This window comes from Triticum aestivum, chromosome 5A (genome assembly GCF_018294505.1).
Source record: "Triticum aestivum cultivar Chinese Spring chromosome 5A, IWGSC CS RefSeq v2.1, whole genome shotgun sequence".
In the NCBI taxonomy this organism is placed as follows: Eukaryota; Viridiplantae; Streptophyta; class Magnoliopsida; order Poales; family Poaceae; genus Triticum; species Triticum aestivum.
Window position 1 is genome coordinate 48,677,047 of NC_057806.1, and position 14,690 is coordinate 48,691,736.

The window sequence follows — 14,690 nt, forward strand, 5'->3', positions numbered from 1 at the left end:
GTGAAATCCCGACATGCGAAATGCCCGGGGTACCCTTGAACCGAAAGAACCGCCTCAAATCAGTGGGGGTACTTTCGTAACTTACCCCACATTTTGGACAAGCGCGTCTCTAAGCCATGGTTCCCCACTGCCATCCCATCCGCCCACCCATTCGTACACCGAGGCCGCGAAAACCCGCGACGAAACCCCACACCCTGCTCCTTCCGCCACCTAGCCGGAGCCTCTTCCCCGAAGACGTCATCCACAACAACACTTTGACGTCCCTCATCCACCATACCGGATGAGGATCCGTCGTCGATCTCATCGTCCCGCCGGTTCAACCACCCCGCCCCGATGTTCCCCGCGTCTTTCGCGCCACCTCCATTCCCACACCGCCGTCTTCACCTGCACCACTGGAAGAGCATCACCATCACCGGTTCCTCGGATGAAGCTGCGGCCTAATCGGCGCCACCAAAGAGGTTATACACTAATCGCCGCATTTTCTTCTTGATTCGATCTCACGGTGCTGCCGGCGCTCAGTCCCGAGCCGACATGGCGCGGCTCCATCCACGGCGGCGTCGCCGGCCACTTCCTCCACAGCGTTGCTCCCTCGGCGGTGACGTCCACATCAGTAGGAGATGCTACTGCTTTAGCTCTCACTCACGCTGCTGCTCTGCTCTTGCTCTCGGTCCCCTGCCTAGTCTGCTCTTGCTATTGCTCTTGCTCGCGCTGCTGCTCTCGCTCTTGCTCTTGCTTGTGATGCTGCTCCGATTTAGCTACACTTCAGTCGACTGAATCGACTTTTGGGTCAGTCAATTTTTAGGGGGTGGGGGTGGGGGGCTCGCCGGGGTGAAGGAAGAACCAGCCGCAGCGGGGAGGGGGCTCGCCGGAGAGGTACCCCACTATCTATCTTAGGGTTCAGGATGGGGGCGGTGGTCACCGGTGGTGGCGGGGCGTTGGTGGGGTGGTGGCGTGGGGATCGCCAGAGAAAAAGCTCGGCACGGGGGGGGGGGGGCTAGAGGGATGGCCGGGGCGGCGGCGGACCCGCGATGGGGAGTGTTTTTGGGGCGGGCAACCAATCAAACAAAGGCATACAATCGATCTAGCTATCGCAAAAGTGCTCGGACTACTATATTTACATGGTGGAATACTACTACTGATGAGGTGGTCTACTAGAAATATTCTACGGTTGTAGACTTCATGATATCTGCTCCTGCTTCATCCACATAGTCATCATCACTACTATCTTGTTCCGAGTCGGTGGCGTCAATGATGATGTAGTCTTTCGGGCTAATCTCCTTGGGTTCCTCGTCTTCATCTACTGGTGTCGGGCCTCCCATAAATATTCCAATCTTCTTTGTTAGGTCGGCATTCTTATCCACCAATACTTCAATTTCTTCTTCATAATCTTCACGTGTAGCCTTGAGTTCTTCCTCTAGTTCCTTGATTCTAGTCTTAGCCTTCTTTAGATCTATCATGTCGGCGCACATCTGATTCTCCTGTCGTCGAATGTGCTGGTTTAACTCCTGGATAAAAGTTGCTATTGATCTATCTTTCCTGGTGCTAATCATCTCCCAGTGTTCATCTCGGCGCCCACAAATCTGGTAGATAGTATCCTTGAGATCCTTGCTGTAGACTTCTCCAATGCATCCCATGGCGATGTGAGCTGCCATGCTCTTCCCTAGACTCCACGTTGGTGCATCAAAAGAAAAATCTATGGGCTCAGTGACTGGCATGAACGTCCTTCCTGGAACTTGAACTTGTATCATCCAGCGCTCTTCTTCAGGTAAAGTGGCGTTGTAGGTTCCCGTGAAGCTTGGTATTCCTATGTTCAGGTATCTAGTGACTTTCTTCAAGTGGCGTCCAAAGGGTGTATCTTCATCTGGTTGTGTGAACTTGTTCCTTGCATCCGCCATCCTAAAGAGTAGAAAAGATGAGAAGTCAGAAGAGAAGAGAGTGATCTAGTGATCTAGGTCTTTAGCTTAGTGGTCGTGTCCTACAGTCAGCGTGTGCTCTGATACCATCTCTGTAGCGACCAGACCTCAAACAGTCTGATCTCTGTGCTCCGGTGTCATCCCTGGATCAGTAATGCTGACACCACACAGTACTCGGAGGATTTATAGCAGAGTAGCAATCACACACTTATTACATCGAGTGTCTCAAAAGAGAACTTATTACAATAAATATGGCTTAAGGCCATCTAGTGACGATAACAGCGGAAGGCTTGGAAGAAAAGTGAGTCCATCAACTCCAACGGCATCACTGAGTATAGAACCACGACCTAAAATTCCTTAATCATTGTCTGAAAAGTCTGCAACATTAACGTTGCAGCCCGAAACGGGTCAGCACATGGAATATGCTGGCAAGATAACACATAGAGAGTAATGGAATGCAACGGCTATACTATATGCATATTTGGCTGGTGGAAAGCTCTATGGTTACAGTTTTTGCGTAAAGCCAGTTTTTCCCTACTTCAAAGGAATAAAATTAATTACTATCATGGTGGTTGTGAAACATTGAGAATGGTTGACAACATCCTCAATCCCAATTAAGTAACATCATTAAAACCCATCAAAATTAATTTAGAGTAACATGTTGAGATTCACATGAAAATCCAGGTACTAGATACTCAAAACGTCCACAACCGGGGACACAGCTAATCATGATTAGTTTATTACACTCTGTAGAGTTTTGCGCACTTTTCCCCACAAGACTCGATCGCCTCCGTTTGGTTTCTCGCACTACACGATGTTTGAGAAGACGGATGACCGAGACATAGTCTTTTAGAAGCGCTATCACCTTACGATCGGGTAGACCGTACCACCTACAACCCCTACATCTGCTAGTCTACCACTGTAAGAGTTCGCACGACTTAGTCAACTATGCCAGAGCCCATAATGGCTTGTGGCTGCACACGGAAGTTTCTAGTATGAATAATCTCATGATCCCTTTGAGCCTAGGTGGCGGTCCAAGAAAACAGGCAAGTCCTGGAATACCCAGGTGCGTCAATCCACCCAGATGTGTGTTAGGTTGCCACCTTAGATAAACCATTAGTTAACAATCTCACATCTGTCATGGATATCACTCACCCAATCCACGTCTACTAGCATAGCATGGCATAATAAGCAAACGTAGAAGTAACTCCCAAAGGTTTGATAATAAACAGGTAATAGGTACTACCTCATCTACTTTCCATCCCATAGTTTAATTAGATCCTATTCATGCAATGTGTGAAGATTGATCTAATGCAATAAAACTGGGTTGTAGAAAAGGTATGATCAAAGTGTTACTTGCCTTGCTGATGATCCGCGAAACCTAGAGATTCAACGTAACAAGCGGCGCACTCCGGGTATTCTATCGCAGACAAACAACAAGCATACAATAAGTACTCATCTAATGCACAGGTAAAACTCAAATAGAAGATCTAACCAGAAAGTTCAACTTAAGAACTCCGGTTGGCAAAAAGAATCAAATCGAACGAAGCAAAAGAAATCAAACGGCGAAAGAAAACAACTTCGTTCTAGTAATCTGGATCTAGGGCAAATTTTACAGTGTCAAAAACTTGTTTAAGTTGATTATTCGGAAAGAGGGTTTCGAGACGAAACTCCAGGCGCTTGAATCGCCTGATTCTGATAAACGAGCGAAAAGTTATACTAAAACGAAAATTGGATCAGAAATCGCGATCAGAAAATAACCGCGGAAAATCCGACGAAAAAGAAAAACGACGAACAGATTTTTTTTTTGAAAAACTGCATGGAAAACGAGGCGGCGGCAGCGAACCTCGGGCGGCGCGCTCCGGCGACGGCGGCGGCGGGCGGCGGCGGCGGCGGCGGTTAGGGTTAGCTGGCTCGGGCCTCTCTCTCTCTCTCTCGGGCCGGCTCGAGCGGCTTATAAAGGCCCCGGGCCAGGGACTCCTGGCCGGGTACGGCCCGAAGTCGGTTTGCGTTTTTTTTATATAAATCCGCTCGGAAAAAAATAAAAAGAAGTACTAAACGGACTCCAAAAATCACGAAATAAATTTTGCCGGGTTCCTAAAATCAAGCCCGATAAAGTGAACATTTATCTGGGCCGAAACTAAAACTTTGAAAAACGCGCATTTTTCCTAAATTCAAATAAAAATACCGAAAAACTCCGAAATAAAGCTTATTTGATTTTTTTATTAAATCCTCAATATTTCTATATTTTGGGAAAGTCATTTTATTCCCGCTCTCATATTTTTGTAATAGAAAATAATTGATGATAAAATAAATAAAATCAAATGATCCTATTTACATAATTTGAGAAAACTCAAATACGTAAATAACGAAATCCCCAACTCTCTCCGTGGGTCCTTGAGTTGCTTAGGATTTTCTAGGATCAAAACCAAAAGCAAAATAAAATATGATATGCATGATGACCTAATGTATAACATTCCAAATTGAAAATTTGGGATGTTACAAACCTACCCCCCTTAAGATGAATCTCGCCCTCGAGATTCGGGTTGGCTAGAAAATAGGTGAGGGTGGTCTTTGAGCAAATCTTCCTCTCGCTCCCAGGTGGCTTCATCCTCCGTGTGGTGGCTCCACTGAACTTTGCAAAACTTGATAACCTTGCTGCGAGTAACTCGGCTGGCAAACTCGAGGATCTTGACTGGTTTCTCCTCATAGGTCAAATTGTTATCCAACTGAATTGCTTTCAATGGCACGGTGTCTCTCAAAGGTATGTCAGCCATCTCCGCGTGACACTTCCTCAACTGAGAAACGTGGAACACATCATGCACTCCTGTTAATCCTTCTAGCAATCCCAACTTGTAGGCTACTTCTCCCATACGCTCCAGAACTCGATATGGCCCTACAAATTGTGGCGCTAACTTCCCCTTAACTCCAAAACGCTTAATCCCTCGAAGTGGGGATACTCGAAGATAAGCTCTGTCTCCGACTTCGTAAACTGTCTCCTTGCATTTAGAATCTGCGTAGCTCTTCTGTCTGGACTGGGCTACCTTGAGCCTATCGCGAATCAACTTCACCTTCTGTTCAGACTCCTTAATCAAATCTGGTCCAAACAACTGGCGGTCTCCAACTTCGTCCCATGACAACGGTGTCCCGCACCTCCTTCCGTACAAGGCCTCGAAAGGTGCCATCTTCAAACTGGTCTGATAGCTATTATTGTAAGAGAACTCTGCATATGGCAAATTATCGTCCCAACTTGATCCATAATCTAGTGCACAAGCTCTCAGCATATCTTCCAAAATCTGATTGACTCTCTCGGTCTGTCCATCCGTCTGTGGGTGAAAAGCTGTGCTGAACTCTAGTCTGGTTCCTAAAGTTTCATGCAACTGATTCCAAAACTTTGAGGTAAACTAGGTTCCTCTATCCGATACGATACTCCTCGGAACTCCATCCAAACATACGATCCTGGTCATGTATATCTTTGCCAACTTAGCACTGGTGTAAGTGGTCTTAACTGGAATAAAATGTGCTACCTTTGTCAAACGATCAACTACTACCCATATCGAGTCATAACCTGAACGAGTCCTTGGTAATCCCGTGATAAAATCCATGCCTAACTTATCCCACTTCCATTCGGGTATCGGCAATGGTTGCAACAATCCTGCTGGCTTTTGATGCTCTGCCTTTACTCTCTGACATACGTCACAAACTGCTACATACTCCGCAATATCCTTCTTCATTCCGGTCCACCAGAAAATATCCTTCAAATCCAAATACATCTTGGTATTTCCTGGGTGAATCGAATACGGTGAGTCATGTGCCTCTTGCAGAATCAACTTTCTGATGTCCGGGTCATTGGGCACGTAAACACGGTCTTCAAACCATAGGGTGTCGTGCTCATCCTCACAAAATCCTTTAGCTTTTCCTTTGCTCAGTTTCTCCTTTATAGCGGCAATCTCTTTGTCAGTTTTCTGAGCTTCCCTGATTCTATCCATCAAAGTTGACTGAATTTCCAATGCTGCTACATAGCCTCTCGGAACTATTTCCAAACATAGCTCACGAAAATTTTCTGCTAACTCCTTGGGTATTTCTCCCGTCATTAGTGTATTGACATGGCTCTTACGGCTTAATGCATCAGCTACTACATTAGCTTTTCCGGGATGATAATGCAATTTCATATCATAATCCTTGATGAGCTCCAACCATCTCCTTTGTCTGAGATTCAACTCCTTCTGCGTGAAAATGTACTTCAAACTCTTGTGATCCGTGTACACCTCACAATGATTTCCGATGAGAAAATGTCTCCATGTCTTCAATGCATGCACTACGGCTGCTAACTCCAAATCATGTGTAGCATAATTTAATTCATGGGGCTTCAGTTGTCGTGAAGCATACGAAACAACTCTTCTTTCCTGCATAAGCACTGCTCCAAGTCCTCGACGTGAAGCGTTGCAATACACCTCATAATCCTTGGTTTGATCAGGCAAAATCAACACTGGTGAGGTAACCAAACAGTTCTTCAACTCCTGGAAACTTGCCTCACACTCCTCAGTCCATCTGAACTTAGTATCCTTCTTCAACAACTCCGTCATAGGCTTCACAATCTTCGAGAAATTCTCAATAAATCTCCGGTAGTATCCAGCGAGTCCAAGAAAACTCCGGATCTCTCCAACTGTTGTTGGTGCTTCCCACTTGGTCACGGTTTCAACTTTAGCGGGATCTACTGCTATACCTTATCCGGATATAACGTGTCCAAGGAATCCTACTTCCTTCAACCAAAACTCACATTTGCTGAACTTGGCATATAATTGGTGTTCTCTGAGCCTTCCAAGTACCAAACGCAAATGCTCCTTATGCTCCTCTTCATTCTTCGAATAAACCAGGATATCATCAATGAACACTACGACGAACTTATCCAAAAACTCCATAAACACTTTGTTCATCATGTTCATAAAATAGGCTGGCGCGTTAGTCAGTCCAAATGACATAACGGTATACTCATATAGTCCATATCTTGTGGTGAATGCTGTCTTAGGTATATCCTGTTCTCGAATCTTCAACTGGTGGTATCCTGATCGCAAATCGATCTTGGAAAATACTTTAGCTCCTTGCAATCGATCAAACAGATCGTTGATCATTGGTAGTGGGTACTTGTTCTTGATCGTTACTTCGTTCAATCCTCGATAGGCAACAACCATCCTTAATGATCCATCCTTCTTCTCCACTAGAAGTACTGGTGATCCCCAAGGCGAAGAACTTGGGCGAATATATCCCTTATCCAGTAACTCCTTAATCTGCTTCTTAATTTCCACCAAATCTTTTGCTGGCATCCTATATGGTCTCTTCGATATTGGCCCAGTGCCTGGCAAAAGCTCAATCAAAAACTCAATGTCTCTATCCGGTGGCATGCCTGGCAACTCTTCGGGAAATACATCAGGAAAATCCTTTACCACTGGTACTTCCTCCTGCACGACTCCTGTTAGGCAATTTACTTGTGTCCTTTTTGGTACATGCCGGGATACATACTTGATCCTTCTCCCTTCTGGTGTGGTAAGCAAAATTGACTTACTAGCACACTCAATATTCCCTTTATACTTTGATAACCAATCCATGCCTAATATCACATCCAATCCTTGAGATTCCAATACTATTAGGTCTATTACTGCATCGGGCTGAGCTTCAACCTCCTCCACGCTAACGTGGTTCACCTATCCCCTGTTGAAAGGGTTCGGCTTCTTCCCAGAACTTCCATTGCCATTTTGGCCTTCAGGACATTCATTTGCAAAGTGTCCGGTCTTCGAACACTTATAGCAAGTGACGTGGCTCAAGTCCTTCTTGGCTGGGGTCGATGGGGTGCTGCGGTTCTGTCCATTACTTCCTCCATTCCCATTACCATTCTTGGTGCCATTGTGATTGTGCGAGCTACCTACTCCATGGCTATGCTGAAAATGTCCTCCTGGTTAGGGGTAAAACGAGGCTTCTGCTGAGCTCCTGAGTTATACTTTCCTTGTCCATACTTCCTCTTGCGGTTCTCAATTTGCTGCTGCTTCCCTTCAATCATAAGAGCACGATCTACCAACTCCTGGTAGTTGTTGAAGGTGGCTACCATCAACTGCATGCTCAATTCATCATTTAGTCCTTCCAGAAATTTCTCCTGCTTAGCTGCATCCGTAGCAACGTCATCTGGGGCATAACATGCTAACTTACTAAACTCCTCCACATACTGGCCAACTTTCCGTCCTCCTTGGCGCAAGTTACGAAACTCACGCTTCTTCATGGCCATTGCTCCTGCTGAAACATGGGCAGTACGAAAAGCTTGCTGAAACTGGTCCCATGTGACAGTGTCGACTGGGAAGGTGGCTGTGAAATTCTCCCACCAAGATGCTGCGGGTCCTTCTAACTGATGTGCGGCAAACTTCACCTTCTCCACATCTGTGCATCCTGCTGTGGTCAACTCTCTAGCTATCTTGCGGAGCCAATCATCTGCTACTATCGGCTCGGTGCTACTGGAAAACACCGGCGGATTCAGCCTAAGAAAACGGGCTAAGTGGTCAACAGGTGGTGGTGGGTTGTTGTTGTTGTTCCCCTGATTCTGATTCTGAACTAGCAACTGCATCAAGGTGTTCTGCTGCTGGATCAACTGGGTGAGCTCCGGCGGAAAGGCAAATCCGGGGTCACGTCTCGGAGGCATCTGAGGGTTTAGAAAAGATGAGATATAAGAATAGAGGGGGTCTAAAGAGAAAACACTACCCATATACACATGAGGAAAAAGCACACAATTCACTTAAATCAATCAAACAAAGGCATACAATCGATCTAGCTATCGCAAAAGTGCTCGGACTACTATATTTACATGGTGGACTACTACTACTGATGAGGTGGTCTACTAGAAATATTCTATGGTTGTAGACTTCATGATATCTGCTCCTGCTTCATCCATATAGTCATCATCACTACTATCTTGTTCCGAGTCGGTGGCGTCAATGATGATGTAGTCTTTTGGGCTAATCTCCTTGGATTCCTCGTCTTCATCTATTGGTGTCGGGCCTCCCATAAATATTTCAATCTTCTTTGTTAGGTCGCCATTCTTATCCACCAATACTTCAATTTCTTCTTCATAATCTTCACGTGTAGCCTTGAGTTCTTCCTCTAGTTCCTTGATTCTAGTCTTAGCCTTCTTCAGATCTATCATGTCGGCGCACATCTGATTCTCCTGTCGTCGAATGTGCTGGTTTAACTCCTGGATAAAAGCTGCTATTGATCTATCTTTCCTGGTGCTAATCATCTCCCAGTGTTCATCTCGGCGCCCACAAATCTGGTAGATAGTATCCTTGAGATCCTTGTGGTAGACTTCTCCAATGCGTCCCATGGCGATGTGAGCTGCCATGCTCTTCCCTAGACTCCATGTTGGTGCATCAAAAGAAAACTCTATGGGCTCAGTGACTGGCATGAACGTCCTTCCTGGAACTTGAACTTGTATCATCCAGCGCTCTTCTTCAGGTAAAGTGGCGTTGTAGGTTCCCGTGAAGCTTGGTATTCCTATGTTCAGGTATCTAGTGACTTCCTTCAAGTGGCGTCCAAAGGGTGTATCTTCATCTGGTTGTGTGAACTTGTTCCTTGCATCCGCCATCCTAAAGAGTAGAAAAGATGAGAAGTCAGAAGAGAAGAGAGTGATCTAGTGATCTAGGTCTTTAGCTTAGTGGTCGTGTCCTACAGTCAGCGTGTGCTCTGATACCATCTCTGTAGCGACCAGACCTCAAACAATCTGATCTATGTGCTCCGGTGTCATCCCTGGATCAGTAATGCTGACACCACACAGTACTCGGAGGATTTATAGCAGAGTGGCAATCACACACTTATTACATCGAGTGTCTCAAAAGAGAACTTATTACAATAAATATGGCTTAAGGCCATCTAGTGACGATAACAACGGAAGGCTTGGAAGAAAAGTGAGTCCATCAACTCCAACGGCATCACTGAGTATAGAACCACGACCTAAAAGTCCTTAATCATCGTCTGAAAAGTCTGCAACATTAACGTTGCAGCCCGAAACGGGTCAGCACATGGAATATGCTGGCAAGATAACACATAGAGAGTAATGGAATGCAACGGCTATACTATATGCATATTTGGATGGTGGAAAGCTCTATGGTTACAGTTTTTGCGTAAAGCCAGTTTTTCCCTACTTCAAAGGAATAAAATTAATTACTATCATGGTGGTTGTGAAACATTGAGAATGGTTGACAGCATCGTTAATCCCAATTAAGTAACATCATTAAAACCCATCAAAATTAATTTAGAGTAACATGTTGAGATTCACATGAAAATCCAGGTACTAGATACTCAAAACGTCCATAACCGGGGACACGGCTAATCATGATTAGTTTATTACACTCTGCAGAGGTTTGCGCACTTTTCCCCACAAGACTCGATCGCCTCCGTTTGGTTTCTCGCACTATAGGATGTTTGAGAAGACGGATGACCGAGACATAGTCTTTCAGAAGCGCTAGCACCTTACGATCGGGTAGACCGTACCACCTACAACCCCTACATCTGCTAGTCTACCACTGTAAGAGTTCGCACAACTTAGTCAACTATGCCAGAGCCCATAATGGCTTGTGGCTGCACACGGAAGTTTCTAGTATGAATAATCTCATGATCCCTTTGAGCCTAGGTGGCGGTCCAAGAAAACAGGCAAGTCCTGGAATACCCAGGTGCCTCAATCCACCCAGATGTGTGTTAGGTTGCCACCTTAGATAAACCATTAATTAACAATCTCACATCTGTCATGGATATCACTCACCCAATCCACGTCTACTAGCATAGCATGGCATAATAAGCAAACGTAGAAGTAACTCCCAAAGGTTTGATAATAAACAGGTAATAGGTACTACCTCATCTACTTCCCATCCAACAGTTTAATTAGATCCTATTCATGCAATGTGTGAAGATTGATCTAATGCAATAAAACTGGGTTGTAGAAAAGGTATGATCAAAGTGTTACTTGTCTTGCTGATGATCCGCGAAACCTAGAGATTCAACGTAACAGGCGGGGCACTCCGGGTATTCTATCGCAGACAAACAACAAGCATACAATAAGTACTCATCTAATGCACAGGTAAAACTCAAATAGAAGATCTAACCAGAAAGTTCAACTTAAGAACTCCGGTTGGCAAAAAGAATCAAATCGAACGAAGCAAAAGAAATCAAACGGCGAAAGAAAACAACTTCGTTCTAGTAATCTGGACGTAGGGCAAATTTTACCGTGTCAAAAACTTGTTTAAGTTGATTATTCGGAAAGAGGGTTTCGAGACGAAACTCCAGGCGCTTGAATCGCCTGAATCCGATAAACGAAAGAAAAGTTATACTAAAACGAAAATCGGATCAGAAATCGCGATCAGAAAATAACCGCGGAAAATCCGACGAAAAAGAAAAACGATGAACAGATTTTTTTTTGAAAAACTGCACGGAAAACGAGGCGGCGGCGGCGAACCTCGGGCGGCGCGCTCCGGCGACGGCGGCGGCGGGCGGCGGCGGCGGCGGTTAGGGTTAGGGCCTCTCTCTCTCTCTCGGGCCGGCTCGGGCGGCTTATAAAGGCCCGGGGCCAGTGAGTCCTGGCCGGGTACGGCCCGAAGTCGGTTTGCGTTTTTTTTATATATATAAATCCGCTCGGAAAAAAAATAAAAAGAAATACTAAACCGACTCCAAAAATCACGAAATAAATTTTGCCGGGTTCCTAAAATCAAGCCCGATAAAGTGAACATTTATCTGGGCCGAAAGTACAACTTTGAAAAACGCGCATTTTTCCTAAATTCAAATAAAAATACCGAAAAACTCCGAAATAAATCTTATTTGATTTTTTTATTAAATCCTCAATATTTCTATATTTTGGGAAAGTCATTTTATTCCCGCTCTCATATTTTTGTAATAGAAAATAATTGATGATAAAATAAATAAAATCAAATGATCCTGTTTACATAATTTGAAAAAACTCAAATACGTAAATAACGAAATCCCCAACTCTCTCCGTGGGTCCTTGAGTTGCTTAGGATTTTCTAGGATCAAAACCAAAAGTAAAATAAAATATGATATGCATGATGACCTAATGTATAACATTCCAAATTGAAAATTTGGGATGTTACAACTATATTGAAGACACTGCGACAACCCCAAAGTCCTGTCTTGATGTAGTGTTCGAGTTACTGGCTACCACTGCTGGCACTAGCTCTTCAAACTCGTTGCTTGAATCAGTTCGGCTTCTTGAGTCTCAACTTAAAGTTGAAAGACATCGATCAGATGTTATGCGACAGGAAGCCGAAGGACTGAGGAAGTCCCTGCAGAATTCAAATGCATACTTTCTGGTGCAACAGCAAGCGCTGGAGGACTTAAGCGCCAAACAAGAGAAAGTTAATAAGCTTGCTAAGCATCTTGCCAGCATTATGGGTACCCAGGATATTGTTTCTTGAGCTCTTCTGAAGTGGTTTCAGTTCTGGACTTGTTTTGCTGTGGCGTTTATATGTTGCTGTGTTCCCTATATTTGCACTGGTGGCGAACTTTGATGCCCAGTGGATGTAATATGTGTAATAGCCGTGATAGCCTAGTGTAAGTTGCTTGCTTATTTATTTCCTTGTTGTCTTGTTTATTTGTTTGCTTGTAGTCAGTGTAGTTCTTTTTCTGCGGTTTGCTAGTGGATGCAATAACCTATTTTTTAAAACTAGGCCACAATAACCATGGGCTAATATTTACTGTAGTGACACTGGGCCTCCTACGGGCCGTAGAAACAGTGGGCCTTCTATGGGTCGTATAAACAGTGGGCCTTCTACGGGCCGTAGAAACAATGGGCCTTCTACGGGCCATAGAAACAATGGGCCTTCTACGGGCCGTATCATCAATGGGCCTTATACGGGCCGTATGATCGATTGGCCAAACATGGGCCAAACAGACCGCATTCTGGCCGTAAATGGGCTAGAGTTGGAATCATCTGTTCATGGGCCGACCATAACGGGCCATCATTAATAGGCTGTATTTGATGACGCTATGAAAATGACCCAACATATTAACGGACCACAAACGGGCCGACTGTAACCACAGGCTGAATTTGGCCCACAAGCAGAAAATGACATTAACGGGCCGTAAGTAAAAGAATGCTGGAAAATAGCCCAAGAATAAATGGGCTCTGAGAAGGCCGAAAGATAACATGGGCTGGAAATGGCCCAACGAAATAACGGGCCGTTAATGGGTATAAAGTGATACAATGTTCTTTACGGTCCAGTTTCACCATAGGCCGTTAATGGGTGTAAAGTGATACACTGTTCATTACGGCCAGTTTCACCATGGGCCGTTAATAGGCCAAGAGTTACATAGGGCCTCATATGGGCCAAAAGATGTCATGGGCCATACATGGGCTAGAAGTGAAAACAGGCTAGAATCATATTGGATGGCCCAGATGACGCTACTGGGCCTAATTCGAATAGGGCGTAACGATCCTTGGGTTAGCGGGCTGTAAATGGTCTATATGCGAACATGCCGTTAACAGGCTTTCCATGGGCCGGCCCGCCACCTTTTGACCAAGTCAAACGGGCCGGCCTTTTCACAGGAATGGGCCTCTGGTGGGCTGTGCCACGTGTTGACATATCATAGGCGCCTTCTGTCCAATGAGTGGATGACATCTGTCCCAGCGATGAGCCGACACGTGTTTCCTCCAGCCAATGATGATTTTACACGTGGAAAATCCCCATTGGTCGGGGCTGTTAACGGGTTATCGGATCCAAAACCCGACCCGATGTCTTAACAGCGTTCCGTTATGGTGGATGCCACGTGTCGGTCACCCTTGACGAAAGCACTTCTGTGACGCGTGATTTATCGTCATGGAAGTGGTCATTTTTGTGATGATAATTTTGGTAGTGTCATGGAACACTTCTACGATAGCACAGGTATGACTATCTTGATTCTGTCATAAAATCGTCATGGATGTACATGCATGACAGAAAACGCGACCTACTGTGACAAACACGTATCATCACGGAAGTGTATTTTTTGTAGTGTAGGGCATAAGGGGAGCACCTTTGCGATTGTTACTGCCGGGTCAGCCGGGTGTGTATCTCAGACTGGGTGAAGCCGAAAGCTATTGTTCTTAAGGGAATATTCGGTCAGCGAATAAAAGATGACTTTCATTTAATTTACTACACGCCCTCAGATGTTTTTTAGCCCCTCAGATGTTTTTTAGCCTGTGTCTCGTAGTTCAGACATGCACATTAGGGCATGCGTACCCAGGGAAAGGAACCTATCCCTGGAAGATGTTTCTTACTATCCATGTAATATAACATAGCTAGTTGGGTACTTGTCTGTTCAAGCACTTATGACCCCTACGCCTGGTTTCCATGCATATCCCAGTTTTTACATAACCGAGTGGGTATTCGGATATACTCCAGACTATCGGTCCAGAGGTCGAAGCGAAAAGGTCCGCCATGACAAATGATTTACAATCTGGCTAGGGACATTACATATGTCACTTGAAGTACATAGTCACTAAGACTGATTAAATTCTTCCTCTATACCATCCAACAGGCTGTGTAGCCTAGAATCCTGTTGGGAATACTTTGCGGCTAATTCTACTTGGTCATCCACTAAACAGACAGGGCTCTCTTTCCCATCGGGCCCCATAGGTCCGACCTCAGCCATGTGGTTTGGGTCCGCCTTGGTATATCGTGTCTTCACCATAGCCCAGGCTTCCCTTGCACCTTGTCGGCAGGCTGATATCTTCCATAATCGGAAGTGCCGCCG